Here is an 11,760-nt window from a genome sequence, read left to right as displayed (position 1 = left end):
CTACGACCTGATGAATAAGGGCACAAGCCACTCACATGGGGTTGATGGGTGTCTCCCTCAATATCCAAGCTCCCCTCCCTTTTGGAGAAGTGAGACACAAAGAGTCGTTTTGATTGAAGGTGCAGTTTCAGTATATCCATGCAAAGGAAAAGTCACAAGATTTATTATTACTTACAGATCCCAGAATTGAGGCCGCATTGAGTGGCAGGGGGGAGGGGCAGGGATATGGGGTGGGGAAAGGCATGTCTTCTGTCCAGGATCACAAAACAGCAGGAGATAGAGAGCAGGGTAGCTGCTCTTTGGGGTGGAGGTTACTAACTTTTCCCGGACTTAACTCTAAGTGGATATTTTATTTTATTTTGTTTTAAGATTTTATTTTTAAATAATCTCTACACTCAATGTGGGACTCAAACTCACAACCTTGAGATCAAGAGTCAAGTGCTTTATGGACTGAGCCAGCCAGGTGCCCCTCTAAGTGGATATTTTTTTATTTTAAAAAATTAAAAATATATATATGTATTTTGAGAGAAAGAGAGGAGTGTGAGCAAGGGAGGAGCAGAGAGAGAGGAAGAGAGAGAATCTCAAGTAGGGTCCGTGCTGCCAACACAGAGTCCAACATGGGGCTTGATCCTGTGAGATCATGACCTGAGCCAAAATTGAGTTGGGTGATTAAACAACTGAGCCACCCAGGTGCCCCTAAAATTATTTTATTTTATTCATTTTTTAAGTTTATTTATTTATTTTGAGAGAGCACACACAGGGGAGGAGCAGAGAGAGCACATGCAGGGGAGGAGCAGAGAGAGAGGGAAACAGAAGATCTGAAGCAGGCTCTGTGCTGACAGCAGAGAGCCCAATATGGGGCTCAAGCTCACAAACTGTGAGATCATGACCTGAGCCAAAACCTGATGTATAACTGACTGAACCACCCAGGCACCCCTAAAATTTTTATTTTTTATTTTATTTATTTATTAAAATGTTTTAACATTTACTTATTTTTGAGAGACAGAACATGAGCAGGGGAGGTACAGAGAGAGAGGGAAACACAGAATCTGAAGCAGGGTCCAGACTCTGAGCTGTTAGCACAGAGCCCAATGCAGGGCTTGAACTCACGGACTGTGAGATCATGACCTGAGCCGAAGTCAGAGGCCTAACTCACTGAGCCACCCAGGTGCCCCTAAATTTTTTTTATTTTAGAGAGAGAGAGTGCATGAGCAGGGAAGAGGAGCAGAGGGAGGGAGGGAGAGAATACTAAGGAGGCTCTACACTTGGTGCAGAGACTGACTTGAGGCCCAGTCTCATGGCTCCAGGATCATGACCCGAGCTGAAATCAAGGGTCAGTAAGTCAATTGAGTCACCCAGGTGCCCCTAGTGGATTTAAAAAAATTTTTTTAATGTTTTATTTATTTCTGAGAGAGAGACAGCATGAGCAGGGGAGGGTCAGAGAGAGAGGGAGATACAGAATCTGAAACAGGCTCCTGGCTCTGAGCTGTCAGCACAGAGCCCGATGCGGGGCTCGAACCCACGAACCTGAGATCATGACCTGAGCCAAAGGACGCTTAACCGACTGAGCCACCCAGGCGCCCCATCCCCTAGTGGATATTTTAAGAGGTCCAGGGTCCACCTAAAGCTGGAACTTACCGCAGGTATCCTAAACCCAAGTCCTTACCAGTTATCTAGACTGTGGGTTGTGAACAGGGTTATCTTGCTTAGGCAGCAACTCAGAAAACCATTGTTTTCATCATCACAGTAGGGCAGCTAGCTTGGGCTTCCAGGGAGTGGTGTTTGGAAAAATAGACTTGGGACTCTTCCAGGAAAGAGAGGGTACCAGGAACCAGGGCCAGCTTGTGGCAGAGAGGGTGATAGGAAATGGGAAGAGGATGCACCTCTGGTAAGGGCTGTAGCAGGTGGGGACAGACGTGACTGTCATTGCCAGGGCTGAGGGCAAAAAGAAGGAAAGGCTGGGTGGGGGACGCCTAGGTGACTCAGTCAGTTAAACATCTGACTCTGGCTCAGGTCATGATCTTGCGGTTCGTGGGTTTGAACCCCACGTTGGACTCTGTGCTGACAGCATGGATCCTGCTTGGGTTGCTCTCTCTGCCTCTTTCTCTGCCCCTCCCCACTCCAAACAAATAGATAAACTTTAAAAAAAGAAGAAGAAGAAGAAGAATGCCTTGACTTGAGTCAGGCAACACAGATGGACCAGTTTGGGGAAAATCAGTGGTTTTCCCCTTTCTTCCTCTGTTCCTCTGTTTATTGGTCTTCATCTTTCTCTGAGCACTCAGCCCTTTCTGCCTCTGAAGTTCTTTCCTGGAAACAGTTCAGTGATTTATCGTTTAAAATTTTTTTTTAATTTATTTATTTATTGAGAGAGAGAGAGAATCCCAAGTGGGTTCCACACTGATAGTGTGTACAGTTCAGTGGTTTTTAGTATATTCATAGAATTGTGCAATCATCACCAGTAACTAGTTTCAGAAAATTTCATCACCTCCCCAAAATGAGACCATGTACCCATTTGCAATCATTCGCCTCTCCCTTTATCCCCTGGAAACCACTAATCTGTCTCTGTCTCTATGGATTTGCCTATTCTGGACACTTCATATAAATGAAGTCATACAGTATTTGGTCTTTTTTGAATGGCTTCCTTCACTTAGCATTATGTTTTCATAAATTATGAAATTTCATAAATTATGTTTGTCCATGTTGTATCATGGGCAAATAATATTGCCTGTGGGCAAATAATATTCTATTGTATGGACATTTCACATTTTATTGGTCCATCATCAGTTGATGGACACTTTGATTGCTTCTAGTTCTTGGCTGGTAGGAGTGATGGTGCTTTGAAAATTCAGGAGCAAGTTTTGTGTGGATACATGTCTTCATTTCTCAGGTGTATACCTAGGAGTATAATAGCTGTATCATATAGTAACTTCATGTTTAACATTTTGAAGAGATACCCAGCAGTTTTCCCAAGCCGCTACACCATCTCACATTCCCACCAACAGTATAAGAAACACTCCTTATCTTCAACACTTGTTATGATCTGGCTTTTTGACTAGAGCCATCCTAACGGGGTGCAAAGTGTGGCATCACACTGTGGATTTGATTTGCTTTTTTTTTTTTTTTAATGTTTTTTTTAAATTTATTTCTGAGAGAGAGACAGAGTGAGCAGAGGAGGGTCAGAGAGAGAGGGTCAGACACAGAATCTGAAACAGGCTCCAGGCTCTGATCCAGCTGTCAGCACAAAGCCTGATGCGGGGCTTGAACCTACAAACCGTGAGATCATGACTTGAGCCGAAATCTGACGCTTAACTGACTGAGCCACCTAGGCACCCCTGATTTGCTTTTCAATAATGATTAATGATGACAAGAATCTTTCCATGTGATTGTTGGACATTTGTATATCTTCTTTGGGGAAATGCCTTCTTAGATCCTTTACCCATTTATATCTATATATTTTTATTTGAGTATAGTTGACACACATTGTTACATTAGTTTTCAGCGTAGAACTCAATGATCTGACAAATTTACATATTATACTATGTTCACCACAACTACAGCTACCATCTGTCCCATTACCAAGCCTTTACCCATTCTTTTTTTTCTTACATTTCTTTTTTTAAATAATTCATTTATTTTTTAATATCCATCCAAGTTAGTTAGCATATAGTGCAACAATGATAATCCTTAAGTTAGGTTTTTATCTTTTTATTGTTGAGTTTTGAGAGTTCTTTTTTGTTGTTGTTTTTGTTGTTTATTTATTTTGAGAGAGAGAAAGAGAGAGAGTGGGCAGAGAGAGAGAGAGAGAGAGAATACCAAGCAGGCCCTACAACATCAGCCCAGAGCCCAACGTGGGGCTCAAATTCACAAACCGTGAGATCATGACCTGCGCTGAAATCAAGATTCAGATGCTTAACTGACTGAGCCACCCAGGTGCTCCTTAAGAGGTTTTTTTTTTTTTAATTTTTAGAAGTGTATTTATTTGAGAGAGGGAGAGAGCGCGCGCATACACACAAGCAGGGGAGGGGCATAGAGAAGGAGAGACAGAATCCCAAGCAGTCTCCACACTGTCAGCACAGAGCTGATGCTGGGCCGAACCATGAACAGTGAGATCATGACCTGAGAGAAGATCAAGAATTGCACATTTAACCAACTGTGCCACCCAGGTGCTCTAAGAGCACATTATATATTCTGAATACAACTACGTTACCAGATATATGATTTGTAAATATATTCTCCCATTCTGTAGATTATTACCTTTTAACTTTCTCGATGATATCCTATGAAGCACAAAAGTTTTAAATTTAGGGGCGCCTGGGTAGCTGAGTTGGTTAAATGTCAGACTTGGGCTCAGGTCATGATCTCACAGTTAATGGGTTCGAGCCCTGCATTTGGCTTTGCACTGACAGCATAGAGCTTGCTTTGAATTCTCTGTCTCCCTCTCTCCCTGACCTTCACCTGCTTGAGTGCTCACAAGAGTGGCTCTTTCCCTCCTCTCAAAAGTAAACATTTAAAGGGCCACCTGGGTGGCTCAGTTTGTTGGGCAGCCAACTTTGGCTCAGGTCATGATCTCACAGCTTGTGAGTTCAAGCCTTGCATCAGGCTCTGTGCTGACAGCGTGCAGCCTGGAGCCTGTTTCAGATTCTGTGTCTCCCTCCCTCTCTGTCCTGCTTACGCTCTGTCTCACTCTCCTCAAAAATACATAAACATTTTGTAAAAATTTAAATAAATGAAATAAACATTAAAAAATTTAAAACCTATTGCCTAATCCATGGCAGTGAAGATCTAAGAGTTTGTGGAGAGTTTATCTAAACTAGTCCATAATATTGCTGCCTCAGCAACTATTTTGTGTGGCTTAGTAGCCTACAGGGGTTTTATACTGATACTGGCCCCTCACAAGAGTGTGGCCCTAGATAAGAGCCCACAGATTCATAAGTAAGTGTAAGTTCCAGATATGATTCTCCCAATGGCTCTTGTGATAAGCATTCTCACCTCTACCCCAGGGCGTTCCCTTGTGCACTCTTTAGATAACATCTCTGCAATGTTTACCAAAACCTGCTCTTTTGAGTTCCAGTCCTAGCCTGGGAACCCCAAAGCACTCCACCTGCAGACCTTAATAAAGGCATGTGAACCAAGTTCTGCCAAGCTCTCAGCCTGCACCTGGCCTTAGCCTCCTTGGTTAAGGTGTGGTCCTTCAAGGTATGCTATGTATCCCCTCTAGGACCTGTGAGTAATAAACTCTATTTCAAAAATTTTATGGCCTTTTGTTTAATCTAGGTTCACCATCCAGTGCCTCCAGGGTTCTACTTAACAAGTGTTAATTTAGGGGCTCCTGGGTGGCTCAGTGGTTAAGCTTCAACTCAGGTCATGATCTCATGGTTTGTGAGGCCCACATCAAGACTCTGTGCTGATACACAGAGGCTGCTTACAGAGCTTGCTTCTCTCCCTCTCTACCCCTTCCCCACTCATACTCTCTCTCTCAAAAAATAAATAAGTAAACATTTTTTAAAATGTGAATTTAATAAAGTCACAATAAAGTTTATAATTTCAGCTATTACAGTTAGGTCTTTGATCCATTTTCAGTTAATTTTTGTTAGCGGTGTGAGATAGGGGTCCAACTTCATTCATTTGCATGTGGATATCCAGTTGTCCCAGCACAGTATGTTGAAAAAACCATTATTTTCTCACGTTGGATTAACTTGCAACTGTTGTCAAAAATCAACTGGCCATCGGGTCGCCTAGGTGATTCAGTTGGTTAAGCATCCAACTTTGGCTCAGGTCATGATCCCATGATTTGTGGGTTTGAGCCCCATGTTGGGTCTGTGCTGAATGCTCAGAGCCTGGAGCCTGCTTCTGATTCTGTCTCTCTCTTTCTCTGCTCCTCCCCAACTCACGCTCTGTCTCTGTCTCTCAAAAATGAATAAATGTTAAAAAAAATTTTTTTAATCAATTGGTCATCAAAAGAATTAGAAGACAAGCCATAGTCTAGGAGAAAATATTTACAAAAGAAATATCTGATAAGGGACTGTTATCCAAAATACCCAAAGAACTCTTAAAATTCAGTAAGAAGAGGGGCACCTGGGTGGCTCAGTCGGTTAAGCGTCCGACTTCGGCTCAGGTCATGATCTCGTGGTTGGTGGGTTCGAGCCCAGCATCAGGCTCTGTGCTGACAGCCAGCTTAGAGCCTGGAGGCTGCTTCGGATTCTGTGTCTCCCTCTCTTTCTGACCCTCCCCTGCTCACGCTGTCTCCCTCTCTCTCTCTCAGAAATAAATAAAACATTAAAAAAAAAAAACCTCAATAATAAGAAAACCACAACCCAATTAAAAATGGGCAAAAGACCTGAATAGACACCTACCAAAGAACATATACAGAGAAGCATATGAAAAGGTGCTTAACATTATATGTCATTTAGAGAATTGAAAATTAAAGCAACATTCTAACACACCTATTAGAATGGGGAAAAATCCAAAATGATGACATTACCAAATGTTTCTGAGGATACTGAGCATTAGCAACTCTCTTTCATTGCTGGTGGGAATGCAAAATGCTACAGCCATTTTGGAAAACAGTTTGGCTGTTTCCTAAAACACTAAGCATATTCTTACCAGATGATTCAGCAATCACACATCTTGGTACAGGCATATCTTGTCTTACTGTGTTTCACTTTATTGAGTTTTTTTTTTTTTAATAAATCCTATCAATTGCATTGAGCATTGTCAGACTTCCTTGAGCAGATCTATCAGTGCCATTTTTCCAACAATATTTACTCATTTTGTGTCTCTGTCACGTTGTAGCAATTCTCATAATATTTCAAACTTTATTATTATTACATCTGTTATCGTGATCTGTGATCAGTGATCTTTAATTGTTACAGGGTGCCACAAACCATGCCCATGTAAGATAGCAAACTTGATTGATAAATGTATGTATCAGAAAAAGATTCCTTTCAAAATATTACTGCTCATAGTGCTCATTGACAATGAGCACTCACTCAACAGCTCTGATGGAGTTGTATAATGACATTAATGTTGTTTTCATGCCTGCTAGCACAACACCCATTCTGCAGCCCATGAACCAAGGAATAATTTCAACTTTCAAGTCTTATTATTTAAGAAATACATTTCACAAGGCTATAACTGCCATAGATAGTGATTTCTTTGATGGGCCTAGGCAGAGTCAATGGAAAGTTTTGTGAAAAGGATTCACCATCCTCGATACCGTCAAGATTTTTTCTGATTCAGGGACACCTGGGTGGCTCAACCGGTTAAGCATCTGACTTTGGCTCAGGTCATGATCTCACGGTTTGTGAGTTTGAGCCCCACATTGGGCTCTAGGGTGACAGCTCAGAGCCTGGAGCCTGCTTCAGATTCTGTGTCTCCCTCTCTCTCTGCTTGTGTGCACTCTCTTTCAAAAATAAATTTAAATTTAAAATTTAAAGGATATTTCTGATTCATGGGAATAGGTCAAAACATCAATATCAACAGGAGTTTGGAAGAAGTAGATTCCAGCCTTCACACATAACCTTGAGGGGTTCAAGACCTCAGTGGAGGAAGTAATTGCAGATGTGGTAGGACTAGAATTACAAGTGGCGCCTAAAGATGGGAATAGATTGCTGCAATTTCATGATAAAACTTGAATGGATGAGAAGTTGCTTCTTATGGATGAGCAAAGGAAAGTGGTTTCTTGAGATGGAATATACTCCTGGTGAAGATATTTAAATGACAACAAAAGATTTAGAATATAACATAGACGTGGTTGATAAAACAGTGGCAGGGTTTGAGGGGATTGGCTCCGATTTTGAAAGAAGTTCTAGTAGGGATAAAATGCTATCGAACAGCATTTCACACTAGATAAATTGTTTGTGGAAGGAAGAGTCCATCAATGAGGCAAACTTCATGTCTTCTTATTTTTTTTTATTTTTTTTTAATAGTTTATTGTCAAATTAGTTTCCACATAACACTCAGTGCTCATTCATGTCTTCTTATTTTAAGAAATTGCCACAACCACCCCAACCTTCAAAAACCATCACCCTGGTCAGTCAGCAGCCATCAAGCTCAAGGCAAGACCCTCTCCTCCAGCAAAAAGATTGACTCACTAAAAATACATATGGTGTTTGGCATTTTTAACAACAAATTATTTTTTCATTGAGGTATGTACATTGTTTTTGACAATGTTGTTGCACACTTGAATACAATACAATATAAACATAACTTTTATTTTTTTAATGTTTTATTTGTTTCTGTGAGAGAGAGAGAGACAGCGTGAGCAGGGGAGGGTCAGAGAGACAGGGAGTCACAGACCGAAACAGGCTCCAGGCTCTGAGCTGGCAGTCAGCACAGAGCCCGACGTGAGACTTGATCCCACGAACCGTGAGATCATGACCTGGGCCGAAGTTGGATGCTTAACCGACTGAGCCACCCAGGCGCTCCTAAACATAACTTTTATATGCACTGGGAAGCCCAGATTTTCATTTGACTTGCTTTATTGTGCTATTTGCTGTAGTCAGCAGAATCAAACCTGCAATATCTCCAAGATATGCCCATATTTATCCAAATCAGTTGACACCTTATGTCCACGCCAAAACTTACACATGGATTGTGCATGATTGCCCAAACTGGGAAGCAACCAAGATGTCCTTCGTACATGCATGGATAAACTAGGACCCATCCAGACAATGTAATATTACTCAGCACTGAAAAGAAATGAGCTATCAAGCCATTAAAAGACATAAAGGAATTGGAGCACCTGTGTGGCTCAGTCAGTTAAGTGTCCGACTTCAGCTCAGCTCATGATCTCACAGTTCGTAGGTTTGAACCCTGCATCCAGCTCTATGCTGACAGCTCAGAGCCTGGAGCCTGCTTTAGATTCTGTGTCTCCCTCTCTCTCTGCCCCTCCCCTACTTGTGCTCTGGCTGTGTCTCTGTATCTCTCTCTCAAAAATAAAAACAAACATTAAAAAAAATTTTTTTTTAAGACACGAAGGGGGCGCCTGGGTGGCTCAGTCGGTTAGGCGTCCAACTTTGGCTCAGGTCAGGATCTCATGGTTCGTGGGTTCAAGCCCTGCGTTGGGCTCTGTGCTGACAGCTAGCTCAGAGCCTGGAGCCTGCTTTAGATTATGTATCTCTCTCTCTCTCTCTCTCTGACCCTACCCTGCTCACGCTCTCTCTCTCTCTCTCTCAGAAATAAATTTTTTAAAAAACATTTAAAAAAATAAAAAAGACATGACGGAATATTAAATGCATATTACTAAGTGAAAAAAAAACCAATCCTTTAGATTCCTTAGTTTTTTTTAACGTTTATTTATTTTTGAGAGACAGAGAAAGACAGAGCACAAGCAGGGGAGGGGCAGAGAGAGAAGGGGACACAGAATCCAAAGCAGGCTCCAGGATCTGAGCTGTCAGCACTGAGCCAGACACAGGGCTCAAACCCATGAAGAGCAAGATCATGACCTGAGCCAAAGTCGAACACTTAACCGACTGAGCCACCCAGACGCCCCTAGATTGTTTAGATACAGGCTGCATAGTGTATGATTCCAATTATATAAATTTTCTCCAGAAGGCCAAACTGTGGAAGTAGAAACAATGAGTGATTGCCAGGGGTTAGGGTGGAGCAAAAGATGAATACGGAAAGCACAAGAGTTTTAGGAAAGTAAAACAATTCTGTATGATACAATAATGGTGGAAACACATTATACATATGTCAAAATCCATAGAATATAGGACATCACGAGTGAACTCTAATATAGACGATGGACCATGACTGATAATGATGTGTCAATGTAGGTTCACCAATTATGACACATGTATCACTCTGTGTGTGCGGGAGTATTGATAGTTTGGGGGAGGGGGGCTGTTAATGTGTAGAGGTAGAGGATATATTGGAACTCCACCATCTGCTCAATTTTGCTGTGAAGCGAAAACTGCTCTAAAAATAAAGTATATTTTTTAAAAATCGATATGCCATAACTTTGAACTAGACATAAATTTTTAAAAAATTAATTGGTCATGGGGAGGGGCGCCTGGGTGGCTTAGTCAGTTGAACGTCCGACTTTCGCTTAGGTCATGATCTCACGGTTCGTGGGTTCGAGCCCCGCGTCGGGCTCTGTGCTGACTGCCAGCTCAGAGCCTGGAGGCTATTTCGGAGTCTGTGTCTCCCTCTCTCTCTGACCCTCCCCTGCTCACGCTGTCCCTCTCTCTTAGAAATAAATAAAACATTAAAAAAATTATTAAAGAAAGGGAAAAAATATTAAAAAAATTAATTGGTCATGGGGAGCCTGGGTGATTCAGTTAAGCATCTAATTCTTGATTTCAGCTCAGGTCATGATCTCATGGTTGTGATATTGAGCCCTGCATTTGGCTCTGCACTGGGCATGGAGCCTGATTAAGATTCCCTCTCTCTCTTCTGCCCTTCCCCCTGCTTGTGCTCTCTCTCTCTCTCTCTCAAATTAATTACTTAATTGGTTGTATTTCTGGATTGTCAGTTCTATTGATCCATATGTCTGTCCGTTTTTCTGTAACACAATGTATTGATTACTTTGTAGCTTTGTAATCAGTTTAGAAATCAAGAAGTGTGGGGGTATCTGGGTGAATACAGTTGGTTAAGCATCTGACTTCAGCTTGGGTAGTGATTCACGGTTCATGAGTTAGAGCCCTGCATCAGGCTCTGTGCTGACAGCTCAGAACCTGGAGAGCCCATTTAGGATTCTGTGTCTCCCTCTCTGCCCCTCCCCCTCAATGCTCAATCTCTCTCTCCTTCAAAAATAAACATTAAAAATTAAAAAAAAAGAAAGAAAGAAAGCAACCAAGATGTGTGAGTAACTCCAGCATTTTTTAAAACATTTTAAAAACATTTTAAAGTAATCTCTCCACCCAACATGGGGCTCAAACTCACAACCCTGAGATTAAGATCACTACTGAGTATACTAGCCAAGGGTTTTTCATGGATAGTCTCTACCAGTCTGGGGATGTTTCTGGTTTGTTGAATGCTTTTTTTCTGGGTGTATTAAGATGATCATGTGGTTTGGTCCTTTATTCTTTAGCATTTTCCTATGTTAAATCAACCCTTGAATTCCTGGGATAAATTCCACCTGACCCTTTTTTTTTTAAGTTTATTAATTTATTTTGAGAGAAAGAATACAAGTGGGGAAGGAACACAGAGAAACAGAGAGGGAGGGAGAGAGAATCCCAAGCAGGTTCCACACCACCAGTGCAGAGCCCAATGCAGGGCTCAAACCCATGAACTGTGAGATCATGACCTAAACCCAAGTCAGATGCTTAACTGACTGAGCCACCCAGATGGCTAACTTGAAACTTTTTATATGTTGCTGGATTCAATTTGGTAGTATTTTGTTGAGATAGTCTGCATCTATGTACATAAGGGGTAGTTTTGCTTTCTTGTGATGCCTTTGGCTTTGTAGAATAAGTTGGGAAGTATTCCCTCTCCCCTCCTTTCCTCCTCTCTCCTCCTCCTCCTCCTTCTTTTTTCTTTTTGGTGCTTTAGCTTCACTCCACCTTCATAGGTTGCTCCGTGTAACTGCCTTGTTCAGTGGGGCCCCAGAACTTGGCGGAGTCATATCCCTGCAAGTTTATGATTCACTGTATCAACCATGCTTGCCCTCAAACTTGTACTCATATATGTGGTGAGAGCCTTCTCTGGGTGGATAAACAGTTAGTTTTCTGAAACACTGCGTACCAGCTCTCAGGTGGCTGTTGATAGGTCCTGGGGTAGCTTCTGTTACAAAACTGCCCCAGTCTCTCAGGTTGA

Source organism: Crocuta crocuta, unplaced genomic scaffold, assembly GCF_008692635.1.
Source record: "Crocuta crocuta isolate KB4526 unplaced genomic scaffold, BGI_CrCroc_1.0 scaffold344, whole genome shotgun sequence".
Taxonomy (NCBI): Eukaryota; Metazoa; Chordata; class Mammalia; order Carnivora; family Hyaenidae; genus Crocuta; species Crocuta crocuta.
Note: the sequence above shows the minus strand (reverse complement) of the source record.